A 14,149-nucleotide genomic window follows, 5' to 3' on the forward strand; every position below is an offset into this window, starting at 1 on the left:
TGTACCTAGAAGAATTGATGCTGTTTTGAAGGCAAAGGGTGGTCACACCAAATATGGATTTGATTTAGATTTTTCTTCTGTTCACTCACTTTGCATTTAGTTAATTGATAAATATAATCTATTCACATGTCTGTTTTTGAAAGCATTCTTACTTTACAGCATTTTTTTACACCTGCCTAAAACTTTTGCACAGTACTGTGTGTACGTGTGTGTGTGTGTGTGTGTGTATATATATATATATATATATATATATATATATATATATATTATATATATATATATATATATATAATATATATATATACACATTAATGAAGGCTATATTTGCATCCTGAGACATTGGAAATAAAGGCATAATACCACAGTAGCAACGTCAAAATGTCATAATCCCTCTAGAGGAAAATATACTTGAACTTTGACCCATTCGACTCAGAGTCCATCACTTTCAATTTAAACATAAAATGTCTTGTTTTCAATCACTCGACAACACCTACAATACAGAAATGTTCATTAATGAGCAACAAAAGTATGTAAAGCTGATACATTTGTATCTCAGAGAAACTGGAGAGGAACGGAAAATTAAAACAAGGTAAAGGCAATCATCCAAATAAAGCTAAAGCACTAACAGATAACGACATAGAACGTCTGTACAGCACTGAAACACTAAGTAATGCATTGCAACTATTGTATTGCAAGTAACAGTAGTAATTATGCAACACCTATATCACATCTATAGACAATAGTGCAAAGAGTGACCTGAGTGACAGTGAGCACAATGAAAGTGGTCTTGTTTTGTCTATGATTGTGTCTACATTGGTACATATGCCAAGAAGCATAATCGCTACAGTCCAGCACAGATCTTTTATTTTTTCCCAGTGTAATGTCCATCTGGGCAGTGTTTGTTATGTGACTGATTATGTGAACATTCATGTTAAATTGAATTACAAAAACAAAATACATATTCCTCTAGATGATTATATTTGACCTGTGACCTAAACAAATGTTGTCAGTTTAACGAGGCAGTCTTCCCATCGACAGCGAGTGGGAGAAGTACAGGCGTGGAAAAGTACAGAGCAGTTTCGAAGCAGAAAGGAGAAATTGCATCTTGAATTGCTTTAATCAGAAAACAGAGGACATTGGGGAAACACAGCAGCAGCTCAAAGTCAAACAGCCGCGTGTGTTTTTCTGATAACAAACAAGCTGAAACTCGGAGCAGCTGATTCAAATTCAGCGCCGTTTTGAGACACGGGCGAGGGGAGGAGCCAACAGCACAGCAGAACAACGCAGTTAAACGAGGCAGTCTTCCCAGCGACAGCGAGTGGAAGCGACAGCGAGTGGGAGAAGTACAGGCGTGGAAAAGTACAGAGCAGTTTCGAAGCAGGTTGAAAGCAGGTTGACAGCTGCAGAAGAAACTAAACTTCAAAAAAAAAAAAAACCTCAACATGGTCTTCAAGCCAGTAATCTGTGACACCTGCTTGATGTGGGAAATCCGAGAAAACCCAGCGGAGCTAAACCAAGTGTGCGTAAAGTGCCACGCGATCCAGGATTTGCATAAACTAGTAAGTATGCTAGAAATGGAGCTGGAAGAAGTGAGACAGCAACAGGATCTTGAGGAACTGGCACACCCGCAATTCATGGAAGTCTGCATCACCCCTAACAGACTGAAAGCCACCAGGGAGATAGAAGGTCAGAACAGCTGGGTTCAGGTAGGCAGAAGCAGGGAAAAAAAGAAACTTCGTCAAACACAACCACCAGAAATCAAAACAACCAACAGATTTGAGTCACTTCAGAATTTTGATGAGCAGAACCAACAACAAGAGAATGAAAGGAACAACATCCAGGACCCTATTGACAGTGGTGACCAGACAGCAAAAAGAAGGGAGGTCATGATTGTTGGGGACTCCATATTGAGAAACACAGCAAGTTCAGTTCGCAGTTTGGACCCCCTTACTACAACAGTGTGCTGCCTTCCGGGAGCCTCGGTCAAGCACATCACTGAGAACGTGGACAGGCTCCTAGAACGAACAGGAGACGACCCGGTAGTAGTCGTCCACATCGGTACAAACAACATTGGAAGAGACAGACCAAAATCCCTGCAAAACAAATTCAGAGAGCTAGGATGGAAATTAAAAGAGAAAACCAAAACTGTGGTATTTTCTGGTATACTACCGGCACCTTGCAAAGGTCCATATGGACAGCTGGAAATAATTAATCAAAACGAATGGCTGAAGACGTGGTGCACACGGGAAGGCTTCACCTATCTTGATCATTGGACCACATTCTGCAACGAGGACCATCTGTATAGACGGGGTGGACTGCGTTTAAATAACAAGGGAACTAGTCTACTCGGAGAAAAGATCCTCGAGCAGGTTCGGAAGCATTTAAACTAGAAAGGAAGGGGGGAGAAATCAACAAAAAAACAGAAGGGAGACCGCATCAAAACAAGAACAACAACTCAGGTAAGACAACCATTAAATGTATTTATCTAAATGCTAGAAGTATCAGAAACAAAATTCTAGAACTTGAAGCTACTGCACTAACAGGTAACTATGATGTGATAGGTGTTACAGAAACGTGGTTATCTGAGAGTGATGGGGACGAATATAATATTTGTGGGTATACACTGTATAGGAAAGACAGGCAGGACAGAAGAGGAGGAGGGGTAGCGCTATACATAAGAAACAGTCTTGAAGCCCAGGTGTTAAACCTGGACAAAGAAAATAAAACCGAATCAATATGGGTCAGAATAACAGACAAAAATTCAAAGGGCATAATAATAGGAGCATGCTATAGACCGCCAGATTCAGACGGTGAGCAAAATAATCTGTTATACAATGACATTAGAAATGTGTGTAGCAAAGGAGAAGCCATACTAATGGGGGATTTCAACTTCCCCCAAATAAAATGGGAAAACCCGGTGGGTAGCGCGAAGGATGAAATAGAAATGGTGGAAATGACAAATGACTGTTTCCTAACACAATTTGTGAAGGCACCCACTAGAGGGGAGGCATGCCTTGATTTAGTCTTTTCAAATAACGAAGATAGAATAACTAAAACAGAGGTCAGAGAACCACTGGCAAACTCAGACCACAACATGGTCTCATTTGAAGTGTTTTTTAAATCCCCAAAAGTAAAGACTAAAGCTAAGGTTTACAATTTTAGAAAAGCAAACTATGAAGGCATGAAACAGAGACTAACAGAAGTAGATTGGAGTAAAATAGAGAAAACACCCACAGAAGAAGGATGGTTGTTCTTCAAAAATGTAGTACTAGAGGCGCAAAACAATTATATCCCTAAAGTAGACAAATCTAAATGTAAAACTAAATTGCCAAAATGGTTTAATAGATCAATTAAAAAAAATATTCAGCGAAAAAAGGCACTTTACAGAGCATTAAAAAAGGACCAAAAAGAAAGTACGCAGAAAGAGTACACAGAACTGCAAACGCAAGTCAAAAAGGAAGTTAGAAAGGCCAAGAGAGAAATAGAAATGAACATTGCTAAGGGAGCTAAAACCAATTCCAAAATGTTTTTCCAATATTACAACAGCAAGAGAACATTCAAAGAGGAGATTAAATGTTTAAGAGATACAAATGGCAAAATCGTAGAGGAAGAAAAAAAAATAGCAAATATGTTAAATGATTACTTTTCACAAGTTTTTACAAAGGAAGATACTGACAACATGCCCCACATGTCATCCAGTTCCTATCCAGTTTTAAATAACTTTAGCATAACTGAGGCAGAAGTGTTAAAGGGACTAGGAGCTCTTAAAATAAACAAATCCCCTGGGCCGGATGAGATCCTCCCAGTAGTACTCAAAGAAATGAAAGAAGTAATTTACAAACCGCTAACCAAGATCATGCAGCAGTCTCTTGACACAGGGGTGGTACCGACAGACGGGAAAATTGCAAACGTAATACCGATCCACAAAAAGGGAAACAAAACTGAACCAGGGAACTACAGACCAGTAAGCCTGACTTCTATTATATGCAAACTTATGGAAACTATAATAAGATCCAAAATGGAAAATTACCTATATGGTAACAGGGTACTGGGAGACAGTCAACATGGTTTTAAGAAAGGGAGATCGTGTCTAACTAATTTGCTTGATTTTTTTGAGGATGCAACATTGATAATGGATAATTGCAAAGCATATGACATGGTTTATTTAGATTTCCAGAAAGCTTTTGACAAAGTCCCGCACAAAAGATTAATTCTCAAACTGAACGCAGTTGGGATTCAAGGCAACACATGTACATGGATTAGGGAGTGGTTAACATGTAGAAAACAGAAAGTACTGATTAGAGGAAAAACCTCAGAATGGAGTGTGGTAACCAGTGGTGTACCACAGGGATCAGTATTAGGTCCTGTGCTATTCCTAATCTACATTAATGATTTAGATTCTGGTATAGTAAGCAAACTTGTTAAATTTGCAGACGACACAAAAGTAGGAGGAGTGGCAAACACTGTTGCAGCAGCAAAGGTCATTCAAAATGATCTGGACAAGATTCAGAACTGGGCAGACACATGGCAAATGACATTTAATAGAGAAAAGAGTAAGGTACTGCACGCAGGAAATACAAATGTACATTATAAATATCATATGGGAGATACTGAAATTGAAGAAGGAATTTTTGACTCAGAAATGTCTTCATCTAGACAATGTGGGGAAGTTATAAAAATGGCCAACAAGATGCTCGGATCCATTGTGAAAAGTGTTGAATTTAAATCAAGGGAAGTAATGTTAAAACTGTACAATGCATTAATAAGACCTCATCTTGAATATTGTGTGCAGTTCTGGTCACCTCGCTATAAAAAAGATATTGCTGCTCTAGCAAGAGTGCAAAGAAGAGCGACCAGAATTATTCCGGGCTTAAAAGGCATGTCATATGCAGACAGGCTAAAAGAATTGAATCTGTTCAGTCTTGAACAAAGACGACTACGTGGCGACCTAATTCAAGCATTCAAAATTCTAAAAGGTTAGACAGTGTTGACCCAAGGGACTTTTTCAGCCTGAAAAAAGAAACAAGGACCAGGGGTCACAAATGGAGTTTAGAAAAAGGGGCATTCAGAACAGAAAATAGGAGGCACTTTTTTACACAGAGAATTGTGAGGGTCTGGAACCAACTCCCCAGTAATGTTGTTGAAGCTGACACCCTGGGATCCTTCAAGAAGCTGCTTGATGAGATTCTGGGATCAATAAGCTACTAACAACCAAACGAGCAAGATGGGCCGAATGGCCTCCTCTCGTTTGTAAACTTTCTTATGTTCTTATGTTATAATATATGCCTGCTAGTGACTTTGTGGAGGCTGTTTCTTTTTAACTTAGGAAGTACTTTCCCAAAGGAAACTGTGATGCAACATATCATTTCTAAGAAGGTCTGTCTTTACACCTGGTTGGGATTAAGCCACATCGGCTCTAAATGAAGACAACATCCATAACCAGTGCACCTGGTTTGTAAAGCTAGAGGAGACCTGTAGGCAATATTAATTTGTTCATCAGTTCTGTCTTTGTGTATGCTGTACTTCATTGTTGCATTTAACAGTAGTACAGATTCTGTGTTAAGGAAGACATCAATCTCATACAAACCGCAAAGAAAACTGGTTTTTACTATAAAATTATCCTTTATTTTACTTGTCTATGGATATTTAGACACGTTCCCTATTTTGGCCATTGCAGGGGAACCCAAGCAAACCATTACACCAAAGGCTTCTTCCTCCAGTTTTCTTTGATTTATGCTCTTCATTATACAGTTCTATTGATAAAAACTATAAGTTAATATCTTGATTGTTTTTCGATTTTTGTATTCATATCATTCCATATTAGTATTGCTTTTTTATTAAATTTGAATGCAACACAAATACATGTGTTCTATTGTGCCTGTGACTTTTATTATGGATCTGAACTCAGTTATACAGTCATTTCAAGATATTTCACGATTAAAATGTTGTAGCATTCAAAAATGTCTTTAACAATTGTTCCTACATTTTGAAATGCTTACCTGAAAAACCCAAATGCTAAATTGTAGAATATTGTTTGTCTTCCAATAAAGACATTTTATTCAGCATCAGTGAATTATCAAACAAAATAAAAACATAAATACACGTAAAAATAACAACAAACACATGAAATGCCCCCTTCTTGTACTGGGCAGTGTTATCTAGTATTTCTGAATATTGATTCAGCTGTGTCTTTCAAATTTTAAAGTATTTACACTAGGGATGGGAATTTCAAATAGTTTCTAATTCAAATTCAAGGGGCCAATGGTTACCCAAACTCCAGTCCCTGCTCTTGTGCTATCAAGGCAAATATGTATGTGTACTACAAGCAAACAGCTAATGGTGTAAAAAATGGTCTTTTCACACAAAGCTCATTGCATCAAAGCGCCAGCGTCCGCTGTATTTTGGCGTCAAGTTGTTATCATACCAAAGGCGTCAATTAATGTGAAACCCTGTCATTGAAATAAACATTTTCCTTACAAAGTACAAAATTATATGAAGTTCTGTGACTTTTGCAGAAAAAATAAAAAATAAAAATGGGAAAATGTTATGAATATTTCAGAATACATATTTGGTTAGTCTGTTGTTTTGAGTGGTGTCTTTGGTGCACTGACTACAGTCTTTACTTCACTGAAAGTGACACACAGAGAGTGACGACTGTCTTTAATTATAAAACTGTTTGAACACTTGATTTCTGCCTGCTAAAATAAGAACATAAGAAAGTTTATCAACGAGAGGAGGCCATTCGGCCCATCTTGCTCGTTTGGTTGTTAGTAGCTTATTGATCCCAGAATCTCATCAAGCAGCTTCTTGAAGGATCCCAGGGTGTCAGCTTCAACAACATTACTGGGGACTTGGTTCGAGACTCACAATTCTCTGTGTAAAAACGTGCCTCCTATTTTCTGTTCTTAGTGCCCCTTTGTCTAATCTCCATTTGTGACCCCTGGTCCTTGTTTCTTTTTTCAGGCTGAAAAAGTCCCTTGGGTCGACATTGTCAATACCTTTTAGAATTTTGAATGCCTGAATCAGGTCACCACATAGTCTTCTTTGTTCAAGACTGAATAGATTAAATTATTTTAGCCTGTCTGCATATGACATGCCTTTTAAACCAGGAACAATTCTGGTCGCTCTTCTTTGCACTCCTTCTAGAGCAGCAATATCCTATTTTTAGTGAGGTGACCAGAACTGAACACAATATTCAAGATGAGGTCTTACTAATGCATTGTACAGTTTTAACATTACTTCCCTTGATTTAAATTCAACACTTTTCACAATATATCCGAGCATCTTGTTGGCCTTTTTTTTTATAGCTTCCCCATGATGTCTAGATGAAGACATTTCTGAGTCAACAAAAACTCCTAGGTCTTTTTCAGAGATTCTTTCTCCAATTTCAGTATCTCCCATATGATATTTATAATGCACATTTTTTATTTCCTTCATGCAGTACGTTACACTTCTCTCTATTAAATGTCATTTGCCATGTGCCTGCCCAGTTCTGAATCTTGTCTAGATCATTTTGAATGACCTTTGCTGCTACAACAGTGTTTGCCACTCCTATTTTTGTGTCATCTGCAAATTTAACAAGTTTGCTTACTATATCAGAATCTAAATCATTAATGTATAGGAATAGCAGAGGACCTAATACTGATCCCTTTGATCTCCACTGGTTACCACACTCCATTCTGAGGTTTTTCCTCTAATCAGTACTTTCTGTTTTCTACATGTTAACCACTGCCTAATCCATGTACATTTGTTTCCTTGAATCCCAACTGCGTTCAGTTTGAGAATTAATCTTTTATGTGGGACTTTGTCAAAAGCTTTCTGGAAATCTAAATAAACCATGTCATGTGCTTTGCAGTTATCCAGTATAGATGTTGCATCCTCAAAAAAATCGAGCAGGTTAGTTAGACACGATCTCCCTTTCCTAAAACCATGTTGACTGTCTCCCAGGATACTGTTACCATATAGGTAATTTTCTATTTTGGATCTTATTATAGTTTGCATATAATAGAAGTCAGGCTTACTGGTCTGTGGTTACCTGATTCAGTTTTGCTTCCCTTTTTGTGGATCGATATTACGTTTGCAATTTTTCAGTCTGTCGGTACAAGCCCTGTGTCAAGAAACTGCTGCATGATCTTGGTTAGCGGTTTGTAAATAACTTCTTTCATTTCTTTGAGTACTATTGGGAGGATCTCATCCGGCGCAGGGGATTTTTTTATTTATTTATTTTTTTTTAATTTAGTCGTTGACAATTATTTTTATTTTTTCTCCCAATTTGAAAATGACCAATTATTATTTAGGCTCGGCTCACCGCTACCACCCCTGCGCTGATCGGGAGCGGCAAAGACGAACACACGCAGTCCTCTGAAGCGTGTTCCGTCAGCCGCTGTTGTAATATTGGAAAAACATTTTGGAATTAGTTTTAGCCCCCTTAGCAATGTTCATTTCTATTTCTCTCTTGGCCTTTCTAACTTCCTTTTTGACTTGCATTTGCAGTTCCGTGTACTCTTTCTGTGTACTTTTTTTTTTTGGTCCCTTTTAAACGCTCTGTAAAGTGCCTTTTTTCACTGAATTTTTTTTTTAAATTGATCTATTAAACCATTTTGGCAATTTAGTTTTACATTTAGATTTTCTACTTTAGGGATGTAATTGTTTTGTACCTCTAATACTATATTTTTGAAGAACAGCCATCCTTTTTCTGTGGATGTTTTCTCTATTTTACTCCATTCTACTTCTGTTAGTCTCCGTTTCATACCTTCATAGTGTGCTTTTCTAAAATTCTAGAAAAAAACTCTGTTGCTAACGCAGCAGCACTAGTGGACCTCAATGGAATTGTCTCCGGGTATCACATTGCATAATCTACCACTACTAATATATGCGTATACCTGGAGTCAGAAGGTAGCAAAGGGCCCACTTTGTCCATTGCAGTGCATTCAAAAGGAGTGGAAATAATCATCAGTGGAACCAAAGGCGCAGGGCGCACTTGACCCAGCGGTACTCGTTGGAATTCTGGGCATGTGGCTACATATCTCGACACACCAGTACGAAGACCTAGAATCAGGCCAATATCTGCTCCCTTGTCTTGTCAGCTCCAAGGTGCCCCGCAAAAGGAATATCATGTGCCAGCCTCGGTCCGACAAGACGCCCCAGCGCCATCAACATCCTTACATTCAATAGACCGGACCTGCTCCCAAGCGTGCACTAGTGATTGGTCATTATGTTGGCCCCACATTATGTCCGCGCTTGAGTGCCACATGTCCGATATATTGAGAGGGACTGGAGTAGCATTTGCCTTGGATGGCCCAGTAACCTCGCCCTCTCGGTCACACTCTGTTCTAACTCCCTTTGAATGGCATTTGTTACCATCCGAGTGCTCTCCCACCAGACACCAGCCAACTCAGTTGGGGTAGCAAAGAAAGTGGGACAGGTATTTACAAGGTAGTACATAAAGATTAACCGATAAGCTGGAGCCAGCTCAGTGAATAATTGTAGTACAGAGTAGCAACAAACAGATACAGGAATGGTTCTATGCAATTATTCCCCTACACACCCCAACTACTAGGTGGCATTTTATCGGTCCTACCGATAAAAATACTTTTAGGGTGGGGCATGTCGCATTATCTCCATGGATGCAGGAGATCGTCAACTAGCGTCATGGCTGCCACAACACAAGAGCGCTGCGTTATTAAGATGCTTACACCCAGTGTCCACTAATGCATGGGTTGTAACCTTGCCTAAAACTGCATTAACAATACATGGCCCCACCCGACCATTTTCCCTGCACTTACATGCTCCAGATGCCCAATTGCACTCTGCCATGTCACACTCCATTGCAGATGGCCATGACCTGGCCTGGTACCCCTGTTGCTTGCATCTAAAACAGATAGGGGAGAAGGATGGAACATTGGTTATACATTTGTCTCGTTGCTGGTATGACAACAGGGCCGAGGTAGCAGCTTTACCCCTGCTGGGGGCCAACCTTAACCTCCATGAAGAGGAGGCAAGGTTGCCCATTAGGGCTGGAGATCTAGGAGGTCTTGGTCCTGGTGTTGTAGGTGGAGCAGAGAGAGGAGGTAGTGTGCAGCTGCTCCGGTGGACGGGAGCTGTGGCCAGGTTGGTGTGGGCAGAAATCAAAATCCTCCGTCAGTTTTATTGCTGCTTCCAGGGTGGTGGGGTTTTGGCGCTGACCACATGGCAGAATTGCGCCACTGTTATGGCTTTGCCCATTTGCAGACCCGTTTTCAGGTCATAGTTGGCGGCTTTGGTGTCTGTCATGGCCTGATACATTGCCTGAGCATCCCCAATCAGGCAGGATTGCAGCTGGCTTGCCCAATACATTCTAAAGCATGACATGGTGGTAGCCACCCGCTTAAATGTGACCAGGTAAGCCTCTGAGTCATCCTTCTCCTTCATTTTCATTGCTTGTGCCCTTGGGACCATCATCACGGGTGCCATTGGTACCAGTCTGCACCGCCAGACTGACCTTCTCCACCAGTGCTGTGTACCGCTTCTCGCTTCGTCTCTCCGCAGCCTCCTATCTGCTGTCCAGCACCTGCAGCAGCTCTGAAAGTGCTGCGTGATCCGTAGTCCCATGTTCTGACACCATACAGTGGCTCTCAAAAGTATTCACCCCCCCTTGGACTTTTCCACATTTTATTGTGTTACAACAATCATGGATTGTTTTGCCACTGATCAACACAAAAAAGTCCATAATGTCAAAGTGAAAAATAAAACTTACAAATTGTTCTAAGTTAATTACAAATACAAAACAGAAAATAATTGATTGCATAAGTAATGACCCCTTTGAGTTAATATCTGGTAGAGGCACCAATTACAGCCATGAGTCTATTTGGATAAGTCTCTACCAGCTTTGCACATATGGACACTGCAATTTTTGCCCATTCTTCTTTGCATAATTGCTCAAGCTCCGTCAAGTTGGATGGGGACCTTTGGTGAACAGCAATTTTCAACTCTTTCCACATATTCTCAATTGGATTGAGGTCCGGGCTTTGACTAGGCCACTCCAGGACAATGACCTTTTTGTTTTAAGCCACTCCAGTGTGGCTTTGGCTGTTTGTCCTGATGGAAGGTAAATCTTCTTCAAAGTCCCAGGTCTCTCTCTTGCAGACTTCAGCAGATTTTTCTCCAGGATTTCTCTGTACTTCCATTACTGTACTGTACTGCTGCATCCATTTTGCCCTCTATCTTCACAAGCTTTCCAGCCCCTGACGCAGAGAAGCATCCCCATAGCATGATGCTGCCACCACCATTCACGGTAGGGATGGTGTTCTCACGATGATGTGCGTTGTTAGGCTTGCGCCAAATATAGTGCTTAGCGTTGAGGCCAAAAAACACTATTTTGGTCTCATCAAACCATATAATTTTCTTCCACTTGGTTTCAGAGTCTCCCACGTGCCTTCTGGCAAACTCTAGCTGAGATTTGATGTGAGATTTTTCAAACAATGGCTTTCTTTTTGCCACTCTCCCATAAAGGCCAGTTTTGTGAAGCACCCGGGCTATTGTTGCCATATGCACAGTGTCTCCCAGCTCAGCCATGGTAGACTATAACTCCTTTAGAGTTGCCATAGGCCTCTTTGTGGGTTCCCTGACTAGTGCCCTTCTCGCCCGGATACTCAATTTTTGAGGATGGCTCACAGTTGTGCCATATTTTCTCCATTTCTTATAATGGAGTTTACTGTGCTCCGGGGGATATTCAATGCATTGGAAATGTTCTTATATCCTACCCCTGATTGGTGCTTTTGAAGAACCTTATTCCGGATTTGCTCAGTGGTCAGATCTCAAAAATAAATGCAGAGAAATGTCAGGCCAGTATGACACTTTTTTTTTTTTTTTTTTTTTTTGGTCACTAAAGCTACAGGTAGTGGACAAAAAAAATGGAAACACCAATGTAACGTCACTTAATAGGGCATTGGGCAACTACATACCGCCAGTACGCGCCGTGGCAGAGTCTACCAGCCTCTAGAATTCTGCAGGAGGGATGTGGCACCATTCTTCCACAAGAAGGTCATCAACTCACGCCTGGTTGTTCCAAAATATCCCATAAATGCTTGATTGGGTTCAGATCTGGTGACTGAGAAGGCCATGATATATGGATAACATCAGTGTCATGCTCATCAAAACATTAGGTGACCACACATGCTCTGTGGATGGGGGCATTGTCATCCTGGAAGACACCCCTCGCAGGAAAGAAATGCTGCAACATGGGGTGAAGATGATCACTCAGTACCGTTAAGTAGCGATTAGTATTGACCTTGCCTTGTAAGGGAATGAGTGCACCCAAACCAAGACAGGAAAATGCACTCCACAACATTACATACTTACCAGAACCCTTCACTGTTGGAACCAAGCACTCAGGGCAGTAGAGTTCTTTAGGTTGGTGCCACAGTGCACTCGTAAATTTGTCAAAACCATGGTGAAGGATGATTCATCTGACCATAACACATTTCTCCACTGCTCGGCAGTCCATTGCCTGTGCTCTTTGTACCACTGGACTCGCAAATGTGCATTGCCAGGTGTGACAAGCAGTTTGTGCACTGCAACCCGACTGTGGTATCCTGCTCTGTGGAGTACTCGGTGAACCGTTTTTGATGAAACTGGCTGCTCGTGCCCCAGGTTGAAATTTGCAGTCAATTGATCTGCAGTTGCTCGCCTATTTTGCCTTGCACGTTGAATTAACGCATGGATATCACGATCCTGGAGTATGCGCTTCTGCCCACTGTTGCCCTTTGCTGATGATGTCTTTCCTTAAGAGTTCCATGCCAACATCACAGCAAGTTCAGCTGTCTTGGTCACTGAAGCTCTTGCCAAATGCGCCCCAACAATCACCCCTCTTTCAAAGTGATGGGGTCTCCTCTTGCAGCCATGCTAGCCATAATTGTAGGCAACCATGCCTGTCCAGCATTCTTATATATGACCCTAAACATGCTGGGATGTTATTTGCTTAATTAACGCATGAGTCACACTTATGAGGAAGACCCTGCTTTCCATATACTTGGTGTCCCTCATTTACCCAGGTGTTTGTCCAATACCTCTATGTTTGCTGTTGTGTTAAAGGTATAGAATAAATACTATTGCTTTTATTGAGAACTCTGTGTAAGCATTATTTATTACATAATTTTCTGGATGAGTGTGCCTTGTCAAAGAGTGACTTACAATCCATTATCGCCAGCCACCTGGAAAGCCTTCAGCTTCGAGGGTACTTCCCTGAAAAGGATCGGAAAGCAGAGGGGTGGATTAGAAACCCCTTTATTACTGACACGACTGCAAGTGCTAGTTTGCCACTTACAGCAGAACAAACATTGATGGACCTTTCTTGTGACGAGACACTGAAGCTCAGGTTTTCTTAGCGACCTCTTGCTAACTTTGGATTTCTGTGTGACAATATCTGCAGCTCTGAAAGTGCTCATGCCTTTCCCGTTTACCTACCTTTGTGAATCAGGTTTTTCTGCACTGACTTTATAACAAAACAAGTACAGAACACACACAGAACTCTGTTTAAAGCATTTGTGTTCATCCATGAAAGCTCACCCCTCCCATTAGGCAAGCAATGTAATTAAAAAAAAAAAAAATTACTTTTTATACTGTTTGATGTAAAAGTAAGCATTGGCTATATCTTAGTTTTGTTGATGTTGCCTTGTAATGCATCTTTTACTGTGATAGAAATACAATGATTCTGTGAGGGTGCTAAGCAGCGAGAACAGTGTTCCCTGGATGGACTGGCCTGACAGTTCTTTCCCAGGGTTCAAGAAGTCGGCCAGCTAGAAAGGGGGCGGGACTCTGTTGCAATAACGCATTGACCCAGAAGGGAAATGATGTGGCAGCTGCAGTTTGGAGAGACTGTTGCACTCATTTACCAAGGTGTCATGTGTGACAACATAAAAGGTGACAGAGAATCGCAATCTGTTCCAGTGCATTGGTTTGAATTGCTAGAACCAAGGACGGTGGGAGACCCCTAAATGAAATTGTATCGTCAGTGTTGTTTTTTCTTTGTTTGTAATTGTCTTGTACATTACCAGACAGCTAACACAGTTCCGGAGCTGTCGCCAAGGGCCAGCACTATTGTCACAAATATAAATATATCACTCATCACGAGCACTACTGCATGCACCCAGGACTGGTGACCGTGTCTGTA

The sequence above is a fragment of the Polyodon spathula genome, chromosome 9, assembly GCF_017654505.1.
Source record: "Polyodon spathula isolate WHYD16114869_AA chromosome 9, ASM1765450v1, whole genome shotgun sequence".
NCBI classification, from domain to species: Eukaryota; Metazoa; Chordata; class Actinopteri; order Acipenseriformes; family Polyodontidae; genus Polyodon; species Polyodon spathula.